This window comes from Cavia porcellus, unplaced genomic scaffold, assembly GCF_034190915.1.
Source record: "Cavia porcellus strain 051 isolate PalLab524CR breed Dunkin Hartley unplaced genomic scaffold, mCavPor4.1 scaffold_1, whole genome shotgun sequence".
NCBI lineage: Eukaryota > Metazoa > Chordata > Mammalia > Rodentia > Caviidae > Cavia > Cavia porcellus.
In genome coordinates, this window is record NW_026947484.1 from 72,334,558 (window position 1) to 72,342,807 (window position 8,250).

Genomic DNA, 8,250 nt, shown 5'->3' on the forward strand with positions numbered 1-8,250 from the left:
ATATTATATTTTATATAATTAAATAAGAAAATGTCATACATTAATAACATATCAAGTAGATAAAAACCACTTTGAAAGTAAGACTAATGTGGACATATTAAATGTTAGCAGCAAAATGAGAGTAATTATGACTGCTATTATGTACTGCTTTCTAATAATATTGTACATTCTTGGTTTTCAAATTTCAGATGCTGGGGCTGTGGAGCCTGTTTCATATGAGAGAAGGGGAATTAGCATTCTTTCCAGTGTGACATCTGTGAAACAAAGGAGTGATTTCAGAAATGAAGAGGTTACAGCAGAAGCAGCAGAATACTAATGCCTCAGTAATTAGTGAAATTAGATTGAGACAATGAATGCTTCTAGAAGGCTGCAAGAGTAGGCGCTGAGAATTAAATGGTGAAAATGACCCTAACCAGACCTTCCTGGAGTGTTGTTATGAAATAACACAAGTCAGTGAGGTTACAATACCAAGCAAAAGATCTTAATTTTGCTAATGTAAAGTTTCTTCTCTCAGAAATTGAGATAGCAGATCAAGGCATGACAAAGCCAGCTGGGGAAGTCATTGCAGTGGATTAGTACTGGAGGTCAATGTAAACACCAGCTAAACTGAATCAGCATGGTGCTGAGCGTGGATGGCCTGCCTGAGAGCTGTCACCAGCACAAAAAAGGAGAACTGGAGAGGAAAAAGGGCATTTTGGTTTCTCCTAATTGTTGTTGATGTTTGGAGCTGTTGGTTCTCCTGGAGAAGCCTGTCATGCTAGCTCCATTGATATGAACTCATCTCTTATCATCAGAGGAGCTCGAGACCTTGCTGCTGAGAATGGCTGTGGTTCACTTTGGGGGAGCTCTGGTCCTTATTTTGAGCATCGCTTTCTGGCTCCAGAGGGGACGATGTGTGCTGTTCAACCTCCAGGAGAAGCTTGTCATGCTGGCTTCCTGATATGGCTGTCTTACTGTCAGAGGAGCTCAGGACTTCACTGGGTCTGAGGATAGCTGTAATACCTTTCAGGGGAGCCCTAGAGCTTATTTTGAGCATTGCTTCTTGGCTCCAGTACAGAGCCCTTAGCCTGCTGGCACAGATCCTTCACCCTGCTGCAGAGACTTTCTAGCTTCCATCGCTAAGCTTTGGGACTGCCCAGCACAGATCTGTGGGCTAGACTTGCATGGGTCATTGTCGTAGGCTCTAGGTTTTCAGCTGAATTCACGAAGATTATTGCCATGGGATCCAGGCTCTTGGCTGGATTTTCTAGGTCTTTAGTGTTGTGGAAAGAATTCCTGCACTTTCTTTGTATTTGACTCCTTAGGCAACCATTATACATAATATTATATATTACATGTCCTGTATGTAATTGTTCTCCTTGCAACCCCTGTCTACAAACATAGGCATGACTCATTAACTACAAGATCTGGGAATATGTGTGCAGCACAGTTCCCAAAGCCCTGCATGTGGACTTTGCAGAGAACTCCAGCAAGTTTTCAATAGGATGGCCTAGCTCTGATATCAGCCTGAAGTGTGGGATCGTAGCACGCTCTCAGGACAACATAATGTATATAAAAGTCCTCACGGGTTTCCTCAAATTTGGACAATATAAAAAGATGCAAACTGCGAGAGGAACTGGCCATCATGGCTTTCCTCAACATAGCCTGCCCTGTGTCCACCAGGGTGTAGTTTTATCTTGCTTTTTTCTCTTTTATTCAGTCCAAACTTGGTCTGTAGTTGTCAAGGGCCATTCTGTATAATTTAGAGGGGCGTAATAATTTCATAATTAAATTGCAGTTAGGAGTTATGTAAGGCCTAGTATCTTGCCACGCGAGCTAGCTGTGGTATGTGGAAATATAACTCTGTGCCCTCAGGTCACAGTTGAGGCCTCAAAGGTTCCACGATGCTGTGACGCACTGGGCAAGATTACATCAGCTGACGACATCCTGGTTCCTAGAGAACTGAGTAGTAATTTTTTTAAAAAAAGGTTTCACCTTGAGGAAAGGGCAGACTCCCTATGAACCTGCCATGTCTTCCCCCTGCTTCATCAACATAAAGATCCTCATTAGCATAAGACCACCACTGCACTCTGAGTCATCTGATAATCCCCTCACTGTCTTCCTCAATGTAAATGAGATCAATAAGGACCTACGTTCTAGCTGCCTGGTGGACTTTTGTTTCCTGTGAAGAACTGGCCATCCCAGATCTGCCGCCATTTTGTCTCTTGCTTTCTTTTCACTGTGAGCCACAATACCTTGCAGGCGATTGGAGTCCACTGCAGGGGGGTCTCCAGTACTTAGAGCCAGTTTCTCTCTCAGTCTTCACTTTAACTTTTTCAAATAGACTTTGCCACTGCTTATTTTTTTCTCTCCAATTCTTTGTTTGAGACAAGAAGAACCTAAAATCCAATTCAGTAGAAAGAAACAGCCCAAAACCTGATGTTTACTTGACAAGCCACTTTTAGAAGGAGCTACCCAGTGACAACTGATAGAATTGTGGCACAGCTGAAAAGAAATATGAAATATAAATGACCTTTAGTTTAAGAATGTGGTGAGAGGCCCCCTGACCCTCTTGGGTGCAGCATTCTCTCCCCGGGGGTGGTGATCTCTCTCCGGCGTCTGGGAATCTCTCCGTTGGACACGTGGAGTGGGGGCATATATGTAGCTTAGGTTTGGGGTGGTGCCTGAGGGGCATTAGTGATGCACAGATATCTCATTGGTATTCATTTTGCGCCAAAGGTAAATTCCTAGGGGCCGGGAAGATGGAACCACAGGTAAATTCCTAGGGGTGGGGAAGTCAGAGCTCCTTGGTTCTGCCTCTAAGGCTTTACCGGCTACAGTGTCCCGTCTAGGCCAAAATCCTTTCAACAACGCCATCTTTTATTTTATAATTTTTAAAGGAATATATTGTGAGCTTTGGGCATTCTTATTTCGATTCTTGCCAACTTACTTTGGGCCTACTTGCAGCTTCTCAAAAGGTAATTACATAGCAACATCAGACTTGAAAAAGAAATTGTGGAGAGGGAAATAGTGGTGGGTTGGTGAGAGGAAAAGGGGTAGGGTAAGGCTTTCATTCAGTTATCACACGCACCATGACAGCCAGCACTCCAGTGAGTGCTTGCCTGGGCATGAAATCAGGTTGAGCCTTCTTAATCCGAAAAATCCACAAAACACTCCAAGTGCTAGAACTTTTCAAGTGCTGCAAGTGTTAACTTCCACACCTGACTCTTGTGGTAGATGGAAGTCAAAATTCCCAGGCAAGCTGGGCATGGTTGTGCACACCTGAATTCCCAGCACTCAGGAGGCTGAGGCAGGAGGATTGTTGCAAGTTCAAGACAGCCTGGGCTACAAAATGAGCCCAAAATCAGCCTGAACTGCATAGCAAGACCTTGTCTCAAAAAGACAAAAAAAAAAAAATTGTCCAAGCTGACCTTGAACTCACATGTTTATGCATTTTTTTTTTTTTTTTTTGGATTGAACTATGTAGTTCAGGCTGGCCTTGAACTCACTATGTAGCCAGGCTGGCTTCAAACTCAGCAATCCTCTTGCTTCAGCCTCCTGAAAACTGGGATTACAGGCATGCACCGCCATGCTGACCATCCTCATGCCCTTAAACACCCTGATAGCTTGCATCCCCAGGGAACCCTAACTGTGGTTCACTTTGTTTGCTCAGCACTTTTTCTGCAGAACCTTTTTCCATGGCAGGATCTCAAAGGCTATGGGGTTCTTTGCCCTCCCTGACTCCTCTAGCAACCTATTTCCCCTGCTGGCTTCTTTCCAGTGCTGCCTGGAATTGTGTTTCCTCTTACTGTTCTTGTTATCGGAAAGTAGAAGCTGCGGTTGTGAAATGTTACCAAATAGAACCGTTCAGAAAAACAGACTTTCATGAAGGCCCTCCTCCTGTACAGGCTAACAGAAAGCTCTTACCCCCTCTTGGAAATCAGAGAAGGGTGGACAGTGGAAGAGAAATGAAGATAGAAACTGAGTAAGAAAGGGTGAAGGAGGAGAAAGAGATGGGGAGAGAGACAGACAGACAGACAGACAGACAGACAGACAGACAGAGAGATTCTCCTGTTGTGACTGGAGGAGTAGAATATACCGCTCAGATAGAAGACCCAGTTCAGCAATTTTATCCCCAAAGCAGGAAATTATTCACTAAAATTGCCTCTTCTCTTTCAAGGTGTGTGAGATGTAGAGAAAAGACCTAGGAAGAAAACAAACATAACCCAGCGATTAAGAGGCCATGAAGTGTTGGTGTCCAGTTGCCTGAGCTCAGTTCTGGTAGCATCTCTTCCTAGCCAACTGAATCTCTGCGCAAATTAGTCAGATTTTCTGGTTCTCAGTTTCAATATCTGTACCAGGGAAAATAACAGTACCTACTTCATAAGATGACTGTGAAAGGTCAACATACTAGCCTACAAAAGCATGCAGGGAGTAAACCATAAGTAAACGCTGGGTATTACTACTTCACACAAGCTGGGGAAAGCGGGGCCTGAGCACTGCATTACCTTCCTCAGGGTGCTCTGCCAGATTACCACAGAGTGTCTTAGGACAATCGAAATGTATGCTGCTCTTCTGGAAGGCGGAACTCAGATCAAGGTGGTGATGCTACTTCCTCCCCAGGCTTTGAGAGAGAACCCTCTCTTTTTTTTCCCTAGCTCTGGTTGATATCAGCTTTCCTTGGGACTGCATTCCTCCCATCTCTGCTCCATTTTGCTGTGACGATCTCTTTGTGGCTTGTTTCTTTTTTTAAAAAAATTTATTTATTTACTTATTTATTTATTTGACTTTTCTTTCTTGAGACAGAAGTCTAGTATGTAGTTTAGGCTGGCCTTGAACTCCCTGTGCAGTCCAGGCTGGCTTCAATCTGGCGGCAAACTCCCTGCCTCGGCTTTCCATATGTTGGGATTACCACTCCCAGCTTTGTCTTCTGTTTTTTGTAAGGACACTTGTCATTAGATTTAGGGTCCCTCTGGGTTATCCTGGATGATCTCATCTCAAAATTTTTAATTTAATTAGATCAGCAAAGACCCTTCCTCCAATAGGATCACATTCACAGCGCTTTAGGCTCAGAACCTGGACATATCTGTCTTGACACTATGATTCAACCTACTGTAAATATCAAGCTGCCTTTCCACTTCCATTTTCAGTCCATTCTTGGCTGGGTGTCCATTGTACTTATACTGTTTCTTAAATGCTGATAGTTCTACTTTGGCCCAAGAAACATTTAGGAATGTTAACTCTGTTAGGCTCAATGCTGTGGAGGGTATAAAAATAAAACATACTGGACCACAAAGCTATATGAGTCTGTAATGATAGAAGCCTCAGAGAAGTAGAGATGAAGGCCTTAAGAAACCAGACAACACTTTAAAAGGGAGGCAGGAACTGATCCAGTGATGGGGATAAATGTACAGATAGGGATCAGAAAACAACATTTGTAAGGAACAACAGAAAGCAAAGCAGAGAAATGGAAGCGGGCAGAGTATCTATTTGAAACAACAAATTGTTTTGTTATAGAATAAAAGTCAGTAAACAGTGACCTATCCAGCTCACCACCTGCATTGTTGGTTTGTTTGGTTTTATTTCTTGAGACAGGATTTCACTCTGCAGCCCAGGCTGCCTTGAAGTTACTGTGTAACCCAGGCTGACCTCTAATTCATGGCAATCCTGATGTCTCAGCTTCTCAAATGCTGGGATTATGGGCATGCACCACTGTGCCTGGTCCCACCATCTGCTTTTGTAGCTACTCCAAATTAAGCATAGTTTTGATATTAGAAAATAATTTGTGACGTGAAAATCATGAGATTCAAATTTCTGTCCTAAAAGTGTTATGGAAACACATTGTTTTAGTTACTTTTTTTGTTCCTCAGACAAAATACTCAACATCTTGAAAGTTAGAGGTGGAAAGGTTTAATTGGCTCACAGTTTGTAGAGGTTTCGGTTCTTGGCTGGCTCTGAGGCAGGGTGGCACGGCAGAGGAGAAGCGGTCCCTGGCAGGCAGGCAAGTGAGAGCATATTAGTTTTCTCCAGTCCCTTATATTATACGCAGCCTATCTACCCTAAGGCGAGTGTAACACTCATACTCTTAATTATAACAAGAACTATGCCAAACCAATCAGTGGATTGATTTAGTAATCACATACCACTGATCTCAGCACCAAATACTCTAGATCCAGGCACCTCTGTAAAGCTGCCCCCCTCCGTGACTTCATGAGGCTTTGGGGGTATATCCAGACACAAACCATAACACACAGCCACATACACTGTTGGTAATATCTGTGAATGCAGCATAAAACAACAACAGAGCTGAGTGGCTGCAACAGAGACCTGACAGCTGAAGCCCTAAGATAGTGACAGAGTAGAAAAATAGGCTGAAGCCTAAGGTGTCCAGAGGAAAACAGTCAAGTTGTGCTGATTCAATATGCACACTCTGCGCTTGGTAACATTCCGTGTTCCTGATCTTGCCTGCCAGCCCTTCACTACACATCTCAAGTTACCTGTTCTAAATCTCATTTTCTCAAGGCCTGACTTGGTTATTTGCTAAATTACCTCATAGCTAATTTAGCATTCTCTTTATCTGTGATTGCTTCATAAGCATTTAACACACAAGATTTTACTCCTCCTAAGTAGCATATTAGCCATGGAGGAGAACCCAAACTGAAGAACGTCCCCGGGTGGGCTTGTTGGAGCTGTATTTGCAAAGATGAGCCTTTTTTCAGGGTTTATGTCACACCACACAGGCAGCTAATTCTAATACCTACAAAAAGCAAACATAGCAGTGTACTTCTGTTATTATCTTTCCAATTGGTTAATAGGGAGATATTTGATGCCAAATTGCCCAGAGTGAGGGGAAAATGGCAGGAATTACCTCGCAGTGATTGCCAGCTACTCAGAGCTGAGTCTTTACGCCCCCTTTAGCTAATAAGGCAGATCTGGGTAGCTATCATTAAGATGGAGTTTTTCCCATGTGGAAGAAAACGGCTCCCTAACGGAATGGAGCTGAGGTAAGCAATGCTGGCAGCAGTCTTCTCAGACTTCAGCACAGGGAAGAATTGCCGAGAGAGTCTGTGGTCTCACCCCGAGTGCCTGTGGGTTTCCAGGGGAACTCGGGAGCTAAAAAGGAGGAGAAAGATGGGTCCAACTTGCATTCCATAAAGCAGCCATTGTATTTTGTTCTTTACTTGCTTCAATAACCCCCAAGTTGTTAGAGTAACAAACAATTTAAATAGGGTATCACTTCCAAAGATTTTCCTGTTCTCTCATTCTTTTAACTTTATCCCGAGGAAACAAGTCGGATCTTAGAGTAGGTAAAATTTACTTGAGAGGAAGGACAGAACGCAAGTTAGGAAAGGTGCCCTGGGCAGAAGCTGCCTGCCTTAGGTTACCATCTCCGTGTAAGTCTAGGTGACATCTTCAATTACCCTATGTCAAAGGTTCTTCATCTGCAAAATGGGAAGAGTGATATCTATGTTTTATAATACTTGTGGACATTAAATGAGCTGTTATATGTAAGCTCTCATTGCCTGCATCAGTCCATGAACTCGAATCCCATATTTACAAATCTCAGCCTTCACCTTATTTTAATAACAAACGTGTTGAACTCCATAGGACAAGAGCTTTCATGACTGTAGTTTAATATACTTTATCTCATGTGTTTCTCATGACAGTTCCCGGGTGTAAATATTTCTCATCCATTTTACAGATGAGAAAATTGATGACACAGAGCTGGAGGTCAAGTGGACATAGGACTCAAGTCTGGGACCTCCAATCTCATTCTTCTAGACTAAGAGCTCTTAATCTGGTGCAGTTTTCCACATCCAGCAGGCTGAATAAACATATTTATATCCTAACACGCAGAATTTGTGAATAATATGGTGAGAATTAATCCTGATCGGTCAACTTTCTGGGATGAAGAAAGAGCCTGTAGGTTAGGATAGCATACTCCTGGGTGGGCCGGGTCGGTGTGGCCTCGGGTTACTGTATTTGGTCTCTCATCCATTATCTCTGGAGCCCTTCTCCTAGCTGCTTCTTGGCCACCAGGAACTGAACAGCTATGCTTCATCACATCCTTCTTCCATGATGGTGTTGCCCTACAGCTTGGAGGCCACGAACTGAATTCCCTCAAACCCTGAGCTAAATGAAGTCTCTTTATCTCTAAGCTGGGAGTGTCAGGTATTGTGTCCTACAGGGAAGCTGGTTAACTCACATACTTTATCTGGCAAAAACACTTTGTAGCTCTGATGAAATTATGGGCCTAGAAGTAGGGAGATG